The sequence below is a fragment of the Dasypus novemcinctus genome, chromosome 9 (assembly GCF_030445035.2).
Source record: "Dasypus novemcinctus isolate mDasNov1 chromosome 9, mDasNov1.1.hap2, whole genome shotgun sequence".
Lineage (NCBI taxonomy): Eukaryota > Metazoa > Chordata > Mammalia > Cingulata > Dasypodidae > Dasypus > Dasypus novemcinctus.
This window is the reverse complement of record NC_080681.1, coordinates 75,517,945-75,536,917: the sequence shown is the minus strand read 5'-3', so window position 1 is coordinate 75,536,917 and position 18,973 is coordinate 75,517,945. Positions and strand designations below refer to the sequence as shown.

Below are 18,973 nucleotides of genomic sequence, written 5' to 3'. Positions count from 1 at the left end.
TCAGCTCCTCTGTTTTCTCAACAAAGTCAGCTGTAGACTATCAGGTGAACAGCTCTGTCTCTCTCCTTGGGGTTTCTGCCATGTCTAAGGAGCTGTCTGTATTCCTCTGTGTTCTTCTTCTGGCTCAGGTCCTCTCTTCCCGGGGTTTGGTTCAGTTTCCTCTATGAGGTTACTTCCTGCGGCTCCAGCTTAAGGCTTCAGCATCAAACTCCAACATCAAAACTCCAACATCAAAAACCCTAGCATCAGGAATGCCATGCCACGCGGTGGTGTCACACACGTAGGGGAGCCCCAAGCATGAAAGAAAGTGCAACCTGCCCAAGAATGGCGCTGCACACACGGTGAGCTGACACAGCAAGATGATGCAATGAAAAGAAACACAGATTCCCGGTGCCACTGAAAAGGATAGAAGCGGTCACAGAACACACAGCGAATAGACACAGAGAGCAGACAACTGGGGGGGAGGGGAAAGGGGAGAGAAATAAATTAAAAATTAATCTTTAAAAAAAAAACGCTTGCATCAAAAGCTCCAACTCTGTCCTTTGCCATGCCTTTTATCTGTGAGTCCCCACCTACCAAGGCATGGGGACTCGATGTCCTAATGATGTGGCACAATCAAAGCCCTAATCACAACTCAATCATGTCCAGTAACAGACCAGATTACAAACATAATCCGAGATCTATTTTTGGAATTCATAACCATATCAAACTGCTACAGAGGCCATACTAAATTAGGGTAGACCCTAAATCCAATGACTAGTGTCCTTATAAGAAGGTCATGTGATGACAGAGACACACAGGGAGAAAATGGTCATGTGCAGTTGGAGGCAGAGACCAGAGTTATGCTGTCACAAGCCAAGGAACTCCTGGGAGCACTAGAAACTAGAAAGAGGAAAGAAAGGATCCTTCCCTAGATCCATCAGAGGGACCATGGCCCTGCCAATAGCTTGCCTTTGGACTTCTAGCCTCCAGAACTATGAGAGAATAGATTCGTATTGTCTAAGCCACCTAGTTTGTACTCATTTGTTATGGCAGTCCTAGAAAACTAATTTAAGCAGGCAAACTCCATAGTGCAATGGGCTGAGATCAGCCCAAGGACATAGATCTAGTCATGGGAGGAACTGTCAACCTCCTCTTCCCCATCTCTAAGTCTGACCTTGTTCCTACTGCATGGAGCTGGGTATGAGGTGGTGCTAGTCACCGAACCAGGAATCCCACAGCTGGAATCATTCTCCAACCTGCAGAGCTGCCATTGAGCCAGGCTGCACCACTGGGAGCTTTTCTTTATTATATTTCTAAAAACAGCCTAAGCCATCAGGCCCAGAACTGATGACCACCTACTTTCCTTCTTGTAGCTTCTGATAAATAAAGAAATCCATAAATAAGAATGACAAAAAAGATTGAAATCTGTTTTTTCTCTCATATAAGAAGTCTAGAGGTAAGTAACTTAGGATGCCATGGCCCTTAGGAAGCCAAGTTCCTTCTCTTTCTACTCCTCCACCATCAGCCTATGTCCACTCACAGGTCACCTCATGGCCCAAGATCACTTCTGCAACTCTATCATTGCGTCCATATTCTAAAATAAAGAGGGAAATGTTAAAATTAAAAAACCAAAAACACAAAAATACATATAAGCCATTTTTCCCCCTCTTTAAGGCACTTTCCCCAGGATCCCACCCAAAACTTGGTCACAGAGCAACACTTTGCTGGTAAGGAAGCTGGGAGTGTAGTTTTTATACTGGGCATATTGAAAATGCAAGCTCATTTAGAATAGTAAGCAGGAAGAAGTGAATGGAAACTGGGCAAGCAGCTAGCAATGTCTGCTACAATTCCAGAGATGGCCATTAGACACAAACATGAGACCTGGGAGGTCTGGTAATAGCAAAGCATTGGGGGACAAGGAGCACTGCTGTGCGCGCGCGCCCGCGCTTGTGTGTGTGTGTGTGTGTGTGTGTGTGTGTGTTTTAGTTTGGTTTAGGTTTTCTGCGAGCTTTCATCTGACAAAATTGCCCGGGACCTCAGACACCGGGCTTCACTTCTCTGGATCTCAAGACTATTAAGGAGGATAGGACTAAGCCAATGGTGGTGAAATGAATCGGAGAGCAAGATTGCTTCTTTCATTTATTAATTCATTGATTCTAAGAAAATCCCTCAAGGCAACGCCGGCATGCTAACTGCTGTGGGAGGCAGTCGGTGCTTCTGGAAGTTTACCGTCAAGTGAAGGCAACTCAAGAAAACACCCATTACAATATATGGGGCTAAGTTCTGCTGTAGGGATAAGCACAAAGAGAAGAAGTAGTAAGAGTAGTACCTAATGCAGGCAGAAATCCTCAAAGGCATCATCAGGTTACCTAGAAGACGAACAGGAGCTTGCCAGTAAAGGAGATTGGGAATTATAGGGAGGAAAACCAGCGTGTGAATAGGCACAGACACAAGAAAGGGTATATCATATTTCAGAAATATTTACCACCAAATACTGGCCCTCAGTCAGAGGCTGTGGTTTGTAAGCTGAGCTCTTCTGCCACTGTATTGTTTATTCTGTTTGTTTAAGATCAGGTAGCTCAGGACTGGATTCCTAACGAAGTGAGCTCAGTTGAGTGGTTCTATCTTGCCCAGCTTCATGTGTTCATCTATAAATGGCCATAAGGACAAGATGAGCTAGCTCCAAGGAGCATGTCTAGCACAGTGCCTGACACATAGCCAGCTTTCAGTAAATGCTTCTTCCCTCCTTCCCCTCCCCCATAGCTATAGGGTGAGCCTAAACCATTTCAGGAAAAGGAGACAGCCACAGTCAAATGGCTTAAGAAGGAAGAGTGGCTTCTGGGTTGATGACTTCTGGGTTGTTTTTGTTTTTTTTAATTTTTAAAAAATTTATTTCTGTCCCTTCCCTGCTTCCCGCCCCACCCCCCCCCCCCGCCCCACCCCCAGGTGTTTGCTCTCTGTGTCCATTCGCTGTGTGTTCTTCCATGACCACTTCTATCCTTATCAAGGGCACCAGGAATCTGTGTTTGTTTTTGTTGCATCATCTTGGTGTGTCAGCTATGATGATGTTTTTAAGTACTAACTGGAACAGGAAAAAAAATCAGGTGAGAGAGAAACCATGATGCCTGCACTGTTCACCCCCGGAAAAGTGGCAGCAAGAGCTCTTACAGCAGGGGACAGGGCGAGCCCTGAAAAGAGAACAAAGCACCAGACAGAGTGGCCCTGTGACCTCCCTCCTGTCATTCCCATGACTCCTCATGCTGGTTTCCTCCTCTGGAACATGGAAGTGGCGGTCCTGGCCCACCGGGACTGTATGACTGTGTGCATGAGCTTGCAGGGGTTTTGTAGATGGTAAAACATAGTGATGAGGACAGCATTTCTGCTTCCATGCCTTTGAAATTCTGACCTCCTCCCCTCCCATGAGACTTGGCCTTTCTGCTTTACCCACAGCTCTCCCTTCTTCCTCACACCTCCCAAATCCTCCCTATCCATGACAACCATCATCTCCAGAAAGCCTTCCTGAATACACAAGTCTATACTGATTTGGTGTCCTCAAGAGGTCTTCAGCTTGGACCCCACCTGAGACTGGGGTTGTTCTGTTGTGACCTCACTCAGACAAGCACCGCTTGTCCTCCCACTTCCCCACATCATCACTCTCAGAGGGCCCTCCCTCCACCCCCACCCAGGCCCACTTCCTAATCTAGTCTCACTTTCAGGCCCCAGTAAGTCTACTTCATCGGTGAGCTCTCCCCTTAGATTTCAGTTCCCTAAATGCCCCAGGCTCTGCCTTGCCCTCCCCCATCTTTATCCTTCAGGCTTCTGTTTAGAACTCACCTCTTGTGGAAGCTTGTGTGATCCTTATATCCATTCCCACTCAGATTAGGGGCCCCTGGTTTGAGTTCCCAGTGCTTCGGCCATCTCCAGTCTTGGTGATGAAATTAACGAGTGTATGCATCTTTCTCTCCCTGTTGATGAGTAGTTGTGTGAGGATAGGGTCTTGTCTCCCCTGTACTTCCCAGGCCTATCCCAGTGCCTAGCACAGTGCCAGGCCAGGGTAGGTGCAGGAAGGACTGTACTTATTCCACTCTCCACTAATCCGCTCTGCACAGAGCTCATAGCAAATGCACCATGAATATCATCACAGATCCATCCAGTCCACAGGCATTCATCCAGGGCCTACTATATGTCAGTCACAGGTCCAGATCCTGGGATAGAACTATAAATAGGACAATCCCTGCTCTCAGGAAGATTCCAGTATAGAAGAGGAAAGAGACAGCTGCAGTATGGGGAAATGAAGCCATGGATACAACCCTGTCGCAGTAGTATAGGAAAGAAAGATAGAAATTCATCTGGCAAGCTGGGGAAGGCTTCTCAGAAGAGGTGGCAGTTGATGGGTCCTTTCTATTGAAGAGGAATTTTCCAGATTTAGAAAAGATAGGGAAGGCAAGGGTGAAGAAGCAGCATGTACAAAGACAGTGACAGAGGAAAAGGGCCATGGCATTGGAGGAAGGATGTGCAGTTCAGGGTACTGGGGCTACAGATTCAAAGGGGAGTAGAATGGAGGCATGGGGCTTGGAGAGGAAAGCAGAGCTCAGTTCTAAAATGCATTAAATGCCAGGTGAAGCCACTGAGCCGTGAGCATGCAGGCAGGGGGAAGCCATGGAGATGGTTGAGCATGTCAGTCATGTGTCTCTGCTTGATTGTTAGAAAGATGACTCTGAACCCATGATGGTCTCATTTCCCATTCTCCTTTCTCACAAACTCACAGAGCTGAGATTCTTAAACTGTGGTCACCAGACCAGCTGCATTACATCAACTGGGAACTTTTTAGAAAGGCAACTTCTCAGGCCCCACCTGACCAAATGAATCAGAAACCCTGGGGTAGGGCCCAGCCATCCCACCTGTGCCTTAACAATCCTCCCAGCGATTCTTGGAGGCACACTCAAGCTTGAAAATCACTGCTCCAGAAAATCCTGTCTTCTAAGAAGGGAAAGGACAAAATGGCAATACACTTCCTTTAACTTGACGGTTCTTCAGAATCACACACCGGACTGGAGGACCTCTGTCACAGTGTACAAACGTCATAGCACACCTACTGTGTGGGAGACGGGAGGCAGAATGGTTCATGCATTTCTTCATTCTTCAGTGTAGTCTGTAGATACGAACCGAGAACATGCTATGTATGTTTCGGGCTTGAACTCAGACAAACCTGAGTCAGAATCCCAAGGCCACCACTCATTGCCAGGAATGCAAATGCAGTGGGGCGAGGACTCCAATGAACAAGTGAGACCAGAGGGCAGAGGGCATTCAGCATTGGCTGTGCCTGCAAGAGGTGGTCAGGTCTCGATGGAACCTCTCTAGGTATGCGTGTCTCCATCCCCCTGCACAGCTCCTGCAGGGGAGGCTCCCTGCTGTGCAGGGAAGGGGATGGGGTGGGGGCACTCCTGCAAACACCAATGACACATGTTTCATATTACATGCAAAATTCTTTGTGGGAGCCCCAGTGGAAGAGGGGGGCAAGCAGCCCTTTCACAGAAGGAGGGGCCCCAGCAAAGGGGATTTTAGCCGCTGACTTTATCAGGAGTTAGAAAACAAAGTGAAGGCTCTGCGCTTGTTAGAAAGACAAACTGTTTGTGTTTGGGCTTTTTGTTTAAGGAGCAGGAGATGGCCTGGATATCAGTGGATACCTTGAGTCCACCTGGGACTCAAGACAACAGTCAAAAGTGCATTGGATTTGGCTTCTGCCCCAGCTTTCTGACTTGCTTGCTGAGTGGCGTGAGGGGATCCACCCACATTAATGAGCTTCATTTCCTCTTTTTTAATACAAGGATAGTAACCCTTTACCTCACAGAGCAGGCTGTTATGAAGAGCTAATGAAACGGCATCCACAGAAGTGCTCTGTAACACATGCTTTTTATCATTAGTGTATGTAGAAAATTCAGAGGGCAAGATTGTCCCAAAATTATCTGACTGCATGATATTGTGGAAGGGATGTGAATAACAAGTCATGTATTAATAGAACTGAATATAATTCCCAGCTTCATCACTTACCCGCTCTGTGGCCTCAGGCAAGTTATTTCACTTCCCTGAGCCTCGGCTCTCTCATCTGCAACAGGGGGCTAAATACTGGCCACCAGTGATACCCTTTGCAAAGATACCCTCTGAAAACGTCTCTGGCTCCTAAAAGGTATCCAGAACACGTGAGTCGTCCTCCTGCCCTGCAGCCCCGAGATGCCAGAACTGCATGGTCCACCCGTCCCAGTCAGTTCTGAGGGGCACATTCCCTCACAAGCTGGGAGAAGACTGCCTCCTACCCCTGATGCTCTCTGAAAAGCTATTCTTCAACCTCACAGCTCTGGCAGCCTCCCCTGGCTGCCTAGATCAAGTTACAGACCCATTTGTTTTCCCCTCACAAAGCACTCCAGTCTGCGACTGGCTCCCCCCTTCCCCTCCAGCCTGGTGAGCTGGGCCAAGAGTTCAGCTCCGGGTAGCACTGCCCCAGCACTTCTCATTAAGTGTGCACAGAAAATGTCACAGCTGGCCCCATGTTAGTTCCCTTGTATGTGTCTTCATCAATTTCCAGGCCCCTGGAAGCAGTTCCCAGCATCTACTTCTTTTCATCTGAGTAAGCTCCCTGGAGGGGAGGGGAGAGCTTCTTAAACCCACTCAAATCTAGCAGGTGCTGGAGGCAAATGGAAAGGGAACTAGCAATTGCTGACATCTCCCGTGTCCCAGGCTCTTTGTGCATATCTTCCAAATCTTAGCATGAGCATCACTTTTCTAGGGTCCCCTTCCGTGGGCCCCCCAAGACTAAGTGAAGTCTCCTGTTAACATGCTCACTTATCTACCTGCATTGCAATCTTGGTAGTATTTGCTTAATTATTTCTTCCCTGGTTAAGCATGAGTGGCACAAAACGTACCTCATTCTTCAGTGCTTCCTTAGCACCTAAAAGCTATTTGTTGCTTAAAAGCTATTTGTTGAGCGGATGGACGGAGGGCAGGATGAAAGCTGCTGTGAGATAAATATTCCTGACTTTACAGAGAAGGCACTCTGGGAGGTGTGATGTCTTACCCCGGGCGACACAGCCAATTGAACAAGCTAAGATTCAAACAGGTTTTCACCAGGCCTTGACACTGCATTTGATTTATAGTAAGAACAGGCTGAAAACATTAACAAAGACAATTTTTGAAAGTAAAGAATCTGAAACTGTTCGCCCATAATTCCCTCTCCACCCCCAACACAGCATCATTTGTATTGAGCTAGAGGATTCTTGGAGCTGTGTGCCACCCGCGCAAGGCAGAGGGAAGGAGACAGGGATGGCCCTTGTCTCTCAGCGGCCAGGGCCTGAGCCCCACACAGAGCCCCACCCCAGCTTGTCCCCACCAGGACAGGACTTGGGTAAAAAGTCTCAGGAGAACAAAGACCACATTTTCCACTGTGAAGCCGAGAGGCCGCTGCTTGGGACACAATGGCCTTGCAGGGGATCAAAGGGAGCTGGGCCTAGACTGGGGACAAAAGCCTTGTCCTAGCTGGATAAGAATGACAACCTGCTCACCTCCTCCATCTACAAAGGTCTCCCGAGAGAGTCTGAGACCCTTTGAGACCCACCCCACCTTCTCAGCCTCACCTCCCACCACCTCTGCCCTCTCTCCCTTCCCGTGGACAGCAGGACTCCAGTCCCAAAGGCATAATGCTCTTCCTCCAGTAAGCCATATTCTTTTCCATTCCATTTGCTTGTGTTTTTCCTCTGCAAACATGCCTTGTCCTTTTCCTCTTAAATAAACTTACTCAGGCTTCAGTGTGTTAGCTGGAAAGCTGCCTCCATGCTGAAACCTTCCCTGCCCTTGCTGACACCTTGACATCTGGATCAATTGTCTCCTGCTGCGTGCTTGCCCAGAACCAGTTCCTGCCTCTAATTAGGACACTGCCCACATTGAATTATTGCTGCTGGTCTCAATGCCTGCCTCCCCCACCAGACTGGGACCACATGGAGGCCCAGGCAGTCTCTTCATGGTTTTGTTAATGTAGGGCCTAGCACAAGAGAAGAGGGATGGGTGAATGTTTGTTGACTAAATAAAGCAATGAATGGTGTGGAATGAACTCCCCTAAGGCCTGGAAATTCACTTTGATACCATATTTTTTGGATGAATCAAAACCACGCTGACTCTCAGTCTCCTTTATTTAATTCATTCAAGTGTACTTTACTGTGTTCAGGGCTCTGTGCTGGGTGCTAAGGCTGCAATGATAAGCAAAACAGACAAAGTCCCAGGCCTCATGAAGTGACAGTCTAGTGGCTGGGGACAGGGAGACAGACATTGTTCAACCATATAATTAAAGATTACAATAAGTGCTGTGAAGAGAAAGCATAGGGCAATAAAAGAGCAAGTTAATTTATATGTTGAGAGCTCACCATGTAGCAGGCAGAGTTCTAGGCTCTGGGGGAGATACATCAGTGAACTGGTCCAGACTAGGGGGGCTTCCTTGAGGAGGTGATAGAACCAAGATCTAAGGGATGAGCAGGCATTAAGGAGGCAAAGCGTAGAGGGTACAAAGACTAAAATTACTTACAATGTGTGGTGGGGTAGGATTGTCTGTGGAGAAGTAAAGTAGCTCATGAAAATGCCCATGAAGTCTCTGGATAACAGAAGTGACGAAGGTACTCAAGATTGTCTGACAGTCAGATTCAAGGGCCCAGGGAGATTCTGTGCTCCACCTGCAGTCACCCACATGCCTCTGGCAGATGGTAAGAAATAGCACCGTGAGCCATGGCTCCAGTTCTGCTGCCCCCAAGGCCCTGCCATCTGTTTGATGGATCAGGAAGACCCTTCTCTAGCTGAAGATGGACCCCTGGGATTAAGAGCAAAGCATCCCCAGTAAGTGCCCCTGGAATTTCCCATAAAAGAGCTGCCACTTGGAGGAAAAATAATAAGAAATGATATCATATGTCGCGTTCATTCAACAGCCATTTGCACCTTCATGTGCACCATCCTATTTCCTTTAAGAGCAACGGCCAAGTGCCACTTTTTGAGGTCAATGACTGGGTTCTAATCCATTGTGACCTTGGGCAAGTTACTTCACCACTCTGAGCCCAAGTTACCTCATTTGTCACAGGGTTTTAGTTAAGATGGGATAATGCTTCTAAAGTTTCTACACCGGTACTGGTGTCACAGGAGGATGTGTGGAGTCCGTGACCACCAGTTCTCCCTCATGTGCTATCAAGGACAAACTGTGACCAGTGAGGTGCCCTAAATCCTAATCCAGTCTCACTGCCTGTGTGACCTTGGCACGACCTTTAGTGCCTCTGGATCTTAGCCTTCTCCTCAGTAACAAGACAGGGCATGTGCCATCAGAACTGCATTCTTTCCTTCCCACATAGTTCCTTTGTACAAAGAAAAAATGAAGTCTCCGGCACTGTTCACTTCCAAGAGCAGGACAGGAAGGAGGCAAAGGTCCTGGCATTTTCAGAGCCAGCCATGCCAGTACTTGCAGAGGGCTCAGCTTCCGGTGCTGCTTCCTCATGAGTGAGTAGAAGCAACTTCAGAACCTCTCTCTTTACTTACCTTCCCTTTTCCCTACTGCCCTCCCCAGCAAGTGGGAGACAGCATTTGCCTAGAAGCAAGTAGCTTTATTACCAGACACAGAAGAAATAATTCAGACAGCATCCCGATAAGATCCAACTGTCCCCAGGTCATCCACTGGCTTCTTAGGTCAGGTCCATTGATCTGGAGACTTGGCCTGGCCCGGCCTATCCTGCCTGGGACAGTTAACCCCAAGAATAGGTGACAAGGCCAGAAGAGCACCTTTGAGGTAACTTTCCTAATGTACTGCTTTTTCAGTGGGATATAGAAGAGGGTGTTGTTTATATTACTTTTTTGAAGACTGCATCAGCACATCCTATTGGCAGTGGGGGCCCAGGCAGTTCCTAAAGACTGGCTGTAGTCTATTGTATTTGCTTCCTCTTTGAACCCCGTCAAATCAAGATAGTGACGCCAAAAGAGATGAGTGAGCAGAGGAGAGACGCTGAAATGGCATTTTGGCACCACACACACACATAAAGACAAAATGGATTTTGAAAAGGTGATGATGGATTTGTAGATCAGTAAGGCCCTGTTTCAGGAGAAGGACTCTCAATTCTAAGACCCGTATTTTGTTTGTTTGTTTTAAGATTTATTTCTCTCCCCTTCCCCCTCCACTCCCATTGTCTGCTCTCTCTATCCATTCGCTGTGTGTTCTTTGCCTGCTTGCCTTCTTGTCAGTGGCACGGGGAATCTGTGTTTCTTTTTGTTGCTTCGGTTTGCTGCATCAGTTCTCCATGTATGTGGCACCACTCACAGGTGGGCTGCGCTTTTTTCACGCGGGCAATTCTCCTTGAGGGGCACACTCCTTGCACTTGGGGCTCCCCTACGTGGGTGACACCCCTGCATGGCATGGCACTCCTTGTGTGCATCAGCACTGTGCATGGGCCAGCTCACCACATGGGTCACAAGACCCTGGGTTTGAAACTTGGACCTCCTATGTGGTAGGCGGATACTCTTTATCAGGTGAGCCAAATCCACTTCCCTCATAATTTGTTTTGATATTCAAAATGAACCATGCTCATTGCAGAAAATTTGGAAAACATAGAAAAATGTAAAGAAGCATATGTATACACATACACACATACACATATATTTATACAAATATATGCAGGGTGTTCATAGATGTATGTTTGTGCTTATTTATTTGTTTGGTTATATAGTCCATAAGCCCATTATCTTGAGATTATCATTGTTAGTGTTGGGATGTATTTTTTAACATCTCTCACCTATTATTAACACTTTGCATTAGTGTAGTACCTTTGTTACAATTGATGAAAGAATATTATAATTGTACTATTAATTATAGTACATAGTTTACTTTAGAGTATATTTTTTTCCACATACTACCCTATTATTAATACCTTGTGCTAGTGAAGTACTTTGTTATAATTCAGGAAAAAATATTTTTATAATTGTACTATTAACTACAGTCCATCATTTATAATAAGGTTCACTGTGGTGCACAGTTCTATGTTTTATCTTTTAATTTTTATTCCAGCAGCATATATACAACCTAGAATTCCCTCTTTTTACCATACTCAGATATATATTCCAGTGCTGTTAACTACATTCACAATGTTGTGTGACAATCACCACCATCCATTTCCAAAACTTTACAATCAACCCAAATAGAAATTCTGCACAAATTAAGCATTAATTCCTCATTCCCTATCCCCAGCCCAGTCTCTAGTAAACTATATTTTAGATTTTAACTCCATGAGTGTGCTTATTCTAATTATTTCATATCAGTGAGATCATACCATACTTGTCCTTTTGGGTCTGGCTTATTTCACTCAACATGATGTCTTCACAGGTCATTCATGTTGGTACATGAACCAGAATTTCATTTCTTTTTAATGGTGAATAATATTCCATTGTATGTATACACCACATTTTGTTTATCCATTCATCGGTTGATGTACACATGGGTTGCTTCCATCTTTTGGTAATTGTGAATAATGCTGCTATGATTATGGGTGTGTAAATATTTGTTCAAGTCCCTGCTTTCAATTCTTTTGGGTGTATACCTAACAGAGGGATTGCCGGGTCATATGCTAATTCTATACATAGCTTTCTGAGAAACTGCCAAACTGTCTTCCATAGTGGCTACGCTATTTTACATTCCCACCGGCAGTGAATGAGTGCTCCTATTTCTCCACATGCTCTCCAACTCTTATAATTTTGTGGTGTTTTTTTTTTAAATAGTAGCCTTTCTAATGGGTGTGAAATAGCATCTCATTGTGCTTTTGGTTTGCATTTCCTTGATGGCTAATGATGTTGAACATCTTTTCATGAGCTTTTTAGTCACTTGTGTATCCTCTTTGGAGAAATATCTATTCAAATCTCATGTCTACTTTCAAATTGGATTTTTTGTCTTTTTATTGTTGAATTGTAGGATTTCTTTATATATTCTGGATATTAAACCCTTACCAAATATGTGGTTTCCCAATATTTTCTTCCATTGAGTAGGCTGTCTTTTCACTTTCATGAGAAGGTCCTTTGATGCAAAAAAGTTTTTAATTTTGATGAAGTCCCATTTATCTATGTTTTCTTTTGTTACTTGTGCTTTGGGTATAAAGTCTAAGAAAACATTGCCTAACAGCATGAATGTATTACAATCTTTTTATAGTGTTGAGATCCTACTAAAGACAAAGTTTTAAATCTTGCTTATTTTAATTAACATTATATTGCAGGCATTTTTTTCTTTTATGTCAGAAAAAAACTTAAATGCTTGTCAAATATTCCATTAAATTGATGTAGCACTATTATTTAGCCATTCTCCTGTTGTGCGGCATTTAGGTTTTGTTTTCTATTTTATCAAGGCTAGGTTTTCTTTTCTTTTGGGGGCTGCTATAAATAATCATAGTTTATATATCCATATACATTATCCACCTTTTTCTAAGTAATTAACTATGTTCTTAATTTCACATACTATATTCTTGTTTTCATTAAAATAATTTTTTTGAAGTGTACCATTCATATATGAACATATATAAACAATAAGTATACAGTAAAAGTTGTGAACTTACAAAACAAACATACATCATACAGGGCTCCCATACATCACCCCACCCCTACCACCTTGCATTGTTTAATAGTGGCCATTTTAGTAGATGTGAAATGATATCTCACTGTAGCTTTGATTTGTATTTCCCTAAAAACCAGTAATGGTCAACAATTTTCACAGTTTTTTTTTTTTTTTTGCCGTTCATATTTCTTCTTTAGGAAAAAAATGTCTTTTCAAGCCTTTTGCCCATTTTTTTCTTTGTCATTGTTTATTTTTTTAATTTCAAAAATGACTTTATTCATTACACATATTAAAAAACAAAACATTCCAGGGTGCATGGTAATGATTGGATATACTCATAGTGGCAACAATTAAAAACCACAGCAGGGGGGGTACTGGGTTCCTGGCCAGTGGTGCTCTGTCGTGGTCCCTAGGGGAGCAGCGATAGTCTCCCAGGTACAGCGGCGGGGACCGGGAGGGAGTGAGGGTTCAACAGTGAGCCCCTGATGCTAATGACTATGCTTGTGAGCTGATAAACCTAAAATAAGAACAAGGCCTAGAGCAACATTGTGCCTGGGAATTTCCTCCTGTCAGCCTTCATGTTACTCAAATGTGGCCAGTCTCGAAGCCAAACTCAGCATGTAAATGCAATGCCTTCCCTCCAGCGTGGGACATGACACCCGGGGATGAGCCTCCCTGGCAACGAGGGACCACTATCAAATACCAACTGATGATGCAACTGGAAAAGGACCTTATATGGAAGGTTCAATGCGGATCAGCAGAATATCCATGTCTACATAAAATAACATGACTTTAAAATGCTGTTTGACCTAAAGTAAGGGGGAAATGGAAAGGAGAAATGAGTTTATATGGCTACGAGTTTCTAAAAAAGAGTCTGGAGGCTGGCAGAAGGATTGCCCTCATGCACAACTGAGCAGAGTCAGAGAGACAGATAAAGCAGATACAACCCCCAGATATTGGTTCCTATGAAGGCTAAAGAGACCCATGAGAGTTATGGTCATGGCCGATGGGGTTTACTACCAGGGCAGATGGCCCCTCTCTGGAAATGGTGTTTATGTGTGATGAATCTGGACTCAGATGGGATCTCCCTTCATAAGACTTTCATACTAATCTGCTGGAGGTGCAGTTAACGTTGGGGTTTAAGATATAGTTAGGGGATTTGAATCTCTGGACTGATAATGTGATAGCCAGGTCCTGAGCCTCAACAGACTCCAGCACCTACAATCTGATTTATTGGACTTACCACACTCAGCTAAGATGGAGTTGAAGAAGGACAATCACCACACCATGGAGCCTAAAGTGATTACAACTGAAAATGGGAGGATGGCAGCCAGCATCCATGTGGAATCTGAGCCTCCTCTTGACATAGAGGTGCAATGGACACAACCAATCCAATGTCCACATAGAAGAGGTGGCATTGGATTGGGAAAAGTGGACATGGTGGACGATGGGTATGGGGAAGGGCAGGAAGAGATGAGAGGTGGGGGCGTATTTGGGACGTGGAGCTGCCCTGGATGGCGCCTCGGGGGTGATCACCGGACATCGTGGATCCTCACAGGGCCCACTGGATGGAATGGAGGAGAGTATGGGCCATGATGTGGACCATTGTCTATGAGGTGCAGAGGTGCCCAAAGATGTACTTACCAAATCCAATGGATGTGTCATGATGATGGGAACAAGTGTTGTTGGGGGGGGAGAGGGGGGGTGGGGGGGTGGGGTTGAATGGGACCTCACATATATATTTTTAATGTAATATTATTACAAAGTCAATAAAAAATAAATAAATAGATTAAAAAAAAAAAAAAACTCCCACCCCTTGGAAATTAGCTAAAAAATAATAATAATAATAAACAAAATCCACCTCCCTGCTCTCACTTCCTCCCATTCCCTCCAAATAAAAGAAGGAAAAATGCAAAGGAAAACAAAACAAGACAAAACACACCCCAAACCCCCCAAAATAAGGTAGTGCATTTCCCCAGTGGGGGTAAATGAATTTACACAGGAGCCACTGGGAGCAGAACTGAAATCTTCCAGCTCTAGAAACCTGCAAAGAAAGATGCTTAAAAACAGAAAAAGAAACAGAAAAGGAGACAAAATAAATGACCATGCAATCTGGAGGGGCAGGGAAACTGAAGAGAGGGGTTGGCGTGGGTGGTAGACCTGGCAGGACAAGAAGTTGGCAGGACAGGATTGTGAAATGCAGGGAGACTATGGAGAAAAGCTAACAAGCCAAACAGTTTGATGTCTTTCCAGTGCCCTGGGTAAAAACAAAAACAAAACAAAACAAAAACCCTCCTGTCACCCAAGCCCACCTACCCCTGAGCAGCCCCCAAGGGGGTTAAGTGGCCCTGGAAAACGTGGGACAAAGATTGTGCAGCTGAGAGATCTCCATCACGAATCCCCAGAGTGAATGAAGGAACAGTTCCTGCCTCACTCCCCAGACCTGTTTTAAAATATACATATATATCATTCCCCCTCCCCATCAAAGTTATCTTCTCTTCTTCTTTTTTTATTTCTTTTTTTCCCCCTTCTTTCCTCTTTTTTCCTCTTTCTCCTCCTACTACATACTTTTTTTAGTAAGGGGAATACCATGACGTCACTCTAGTTCCACCCTGTAAACAGGACCACGGGGACTGCTGTTGAAACCACTGTAGAATCGAGAACCCACACTGTTGTGGTGATGGTCTGGCCATGGCAGTGGGCTTGTGGGAAACCCCCGTCTGATATGCCAATGTCTGGTCTGTTGGTTCGTTTGGGGATCACTTTAATTTGTCTTCCTCTAAAAAGGGATTCTTCTAAGGTCAGGGAGGTCCTCGCTGACTCTTTGTCAGAGAACTCTATATATGCAACCTTTGGGATGGCCACTGAGTTTGCCGTAGAGTATAGTAACACGGTTGACTGAACCACAGCCATGAAAAAGTGTTTTCAGCGATTCTGCTGTTGCACCGTGGTCCACATTGCCAACATAGGTGGAAGGAGCATCTGCCTCCATCTTTTCTTGAACGACATGATTGCTGGGCCAGCATTGCCTGGAGGTGAACTCATTTTCATCTGCTTCTTTACCTTGTTCTGAAACTCCTTTCGTTTCTCAGTTTTTCCCTCCATCTCCATGAAAAAAAGAAAATAGTATGTGAAATTAAGAATGTAGTTAATTACTTGAACTTTGATCACTTCCAGTTCCTCAGTATCTGGGATACTGTAGCAGAATCACAAGAGCTTAAAATTACTTGGTCATCCCTCTCAGCTTCAGCAATCTGAGCACTGCACACAGACTCTAAATGATTGCAATTTTGCTGGAAAAAAAAAGGTCTTTTATATTGATATTAACCTAATCAAGACCTGAGTGATTGGTCTATAGTTTTCTTTTTTCAAAAAAAAATTTATTTTCTTTCTCCCCAACCCTCATTGTCTGCATTTGCTGTGTCTGCTCTCTCGCTCTCTCTTTTTTTTTTTTTTTTTGATTCTTTAGTAGCCACCGGGAACTCAACCCAGGACCTCCGATGTGAGAGGAAGGTGCCTAATCACTTAAGCCACCTCCATTCCCTGCTTTGTTGTGTCTTTCATCATGTTTTTCTTCTTGTGTCTCTTTTTGCATCATCTTGTTGCATCAGCTGTACCTGCCCATCATGCCAGATTACTGTCTTCTTTAGGAGGCACCAGGAACTGAACCATTGACTTCCTGTGTGGTAGCAGGAATTCAATCACTTGAACCATACCTGCTTCCCTGTAATTTTCTTGCAGAATCTTTATATGGCTTTGGCATTAGGGTGATGTTGCTTTCATAAAATGTGTTGGGTAATTTTCCACCTTCTCTGTTTTTTGGAAGAGTTTAATTCTTCTCAAAATGTTTGGTAGAATACACCTGTGAAGTCTCTGGTCCTGGATTTTTGTTTGTTGGAAGATTTTTGACTGCTTTGGTCTCCTTACTTGTGATTGGTTTGTTGAGTTCCTGTATTTCTTATAGAGTCAATGTTGGTTATTTGTACATTTCTAGGAATTTGCTCATTTCATCTAGGTTGCCTAATTTGTTGGCATACAGATTCTCATAATATCCTCTTATGGTCTTTATTTCTGTGGGGTCGATCACAATATCTCCCCCCTTTTCATTCTGGATTTTCTTTATTTGCATCTTCTCTCTTTTTTCTTTGTTAGTCTAGCTAAGGGTTTGTCAGTTTTATTGATCAAAAAATAGCTTTTGGTTTTATTGATTTTCTCTATGTTTTTTTTTTTGTTGTTGTTCTCAATTTCATTTATTTCTGTTCTAATCTTTATCAGTTCTTTCTTTCTGCTTGCTTTGGGAATGGTTTGCTGTTCTTTTCCTAGTTTCTCCAAGTGTTCAGTTAGGTTTCTGATTTTAGCTTTCTTTTTTTTTTTTAAGATTTATTTACTTTTTCTTTTTTTAATCCCCCTCTTCCCCAGATGGTTCTCTCATTTCTCTGCTTATTGCTTGCTTACCTTCTCCAGGAGGCACTGGAAACTGTACCTGGGACCTCACACATGGGAGGCAAGTGTCCACTGGCCTGAGCCACATTGGCTTCCCATGGGCTGTGGCCTTTGCTGGCTTGTGGCATCTGCTCATTTAGGTGTCTGCTCATTGCAGCGATGCAGCATCTAGCTCACTGAGGTGGGTGCAGCATCTGCTTGTCTTCTTTAGGAGGCACCAGGACCTGAAACTGGGACATCCCATATGGTAATGGGCACCCAACTGGTTGAACCACATCTGCTTCTCTACTTTTTAAATATAGGCATTTAGGGCTACAAATTTCCCTCTCAGCGCTGTCTTCACTGTATCCCATAAGTTTTGGTAGTTGTGGTCTTGTTTTCATTCATCTTGAGATATTTACTAATTTCTCTTGCAATTTCTTCTTTGACCCACTGATTGTTTATCATTGTGTTGTTTAGCCTCCATATATTTACAGGTTTTCCCCTTTCCCACCTTTTATTGATTTCCAGCTTCACTCTATTATAATCAGAGAAGATTCATGGTGTAATTTCTATCTTCTTAAATTTATTGAGAGTTATTTTGTGGCCTAGCTGTCTATTCTGCAGAAAAATCCGGAGCACTTGAGAAGAATTTATAACCTGCTGATTTGGGGTGCAATGTTCTGTATGTGTCTATCAGGTCCAGCTCATTTATCATATTGTTCAAGTTCTCTGTTTCCTTGTTACTCTTCTGTCTAGCCGTTCTATTATTGATGTAAGTGACATATTGAAGTCTCCAGCTATTATTGTAGAGATGTCTACTTCTCCTTTCAGCTTTGCCAGAGTTTGCCTCATGTATTTTGGGGCACCCTAGTTAGGTGCATAGATATTTATGACTGTTACTCCTTCCTGGTGTATTGTCCCTCTTATTAATATATAATGGGTTTCTGCATCTCTTATCATTTTACTGCAATTAAAGTGTGTTTTGCCTGACACCAGTATAACTATCCCTGTTCTTTTTTGGTTACTGCTTGTGTGAAATATCTTTTTCCAAACTTTCATTTTCAGTCTATTTGCATCCTTGGAAATGGTGAGTCTCCTGCAGACAGAATATGGATGGCTCATATTTTCATATCCATTCTGTCAACCTATGTCTTTTGATTGGGAGATTTAATCCATTAACATTCAATGTTATTACTGTAAAGGCATTACTTATTGCAACCATTTTATCCTTTGTTTTCATATGTCATAGCTTATTTTTGTCTGTTTCTTTACCCTTTTTGTTACCCTTTCTGATAGCCTTCACTTCTACACTCTTCTCTAAGCCTCTCTCTTTTGTTTTTTCTTTTCTGACTGCAGAACTCCCTTTAGTTGTTTCTTGCAGGGCTGAATTCTTGTTTACACACTCTCTTTGTTTCTGTTCATTTGTGAATATTTTAATCTCACCATCATATTTAAAGGGAAGTTTTTCTGGATAAAGAATTCTTGGCTGACTGTTTTTCTCTTTCAGTACCTTAATTATATCATAGCACTGCCTTTTCACCTCCATGATTTCTTAAGAGAAATCCACACTAAGTCTTCTTAGACATCCCTTGTATGTGATGTTTCACTTTTGTCTTGCTGTTTTCAGAACTTTTCTCTTTATCTTTGGCATTTGGCATTCTGAATATTATGTCTTGGGGAAGGTCTATTTGGATTTATTCTAACTGGAGTACGCTGTGCTTCCTGGACATGTATATTCATGTCTTTCATGAGCATTGTGAGGTTTTCAACCATTATTTCCTCAAATATTTTTTCTGCCCCTTTACCTTTCTTGTCTCTTTCTGGAACTCCCTTAACATGTATGTTGATGCACTTCATGCTGTCATTCAACTCCCTGAGCCCCAGCTCAACTTTTTCCACTCTTTTTTCTCTCTTTTCAATTCCTGTCCTCTATGTCACTGATTTTTTTCTTCCATACTT

The 18,973-nt window shown here is 43.7% G+C and overlaps 1 pseudogene; it reads right to left on the bottom strand.

Moving 5' to 3' along the window:
• Positions 1 to 14,731: 14,731 nt before the first annotated feature.
• LOC101431795 (polyadenylate-binding protein 2-like) lies at positions 14,732 to 15,694 on the bottom strand (annotated as a pseudogene).
• Between the last annotated feature and the right edge of the window lie 3,279 nt (positions 15,695 to 18,973).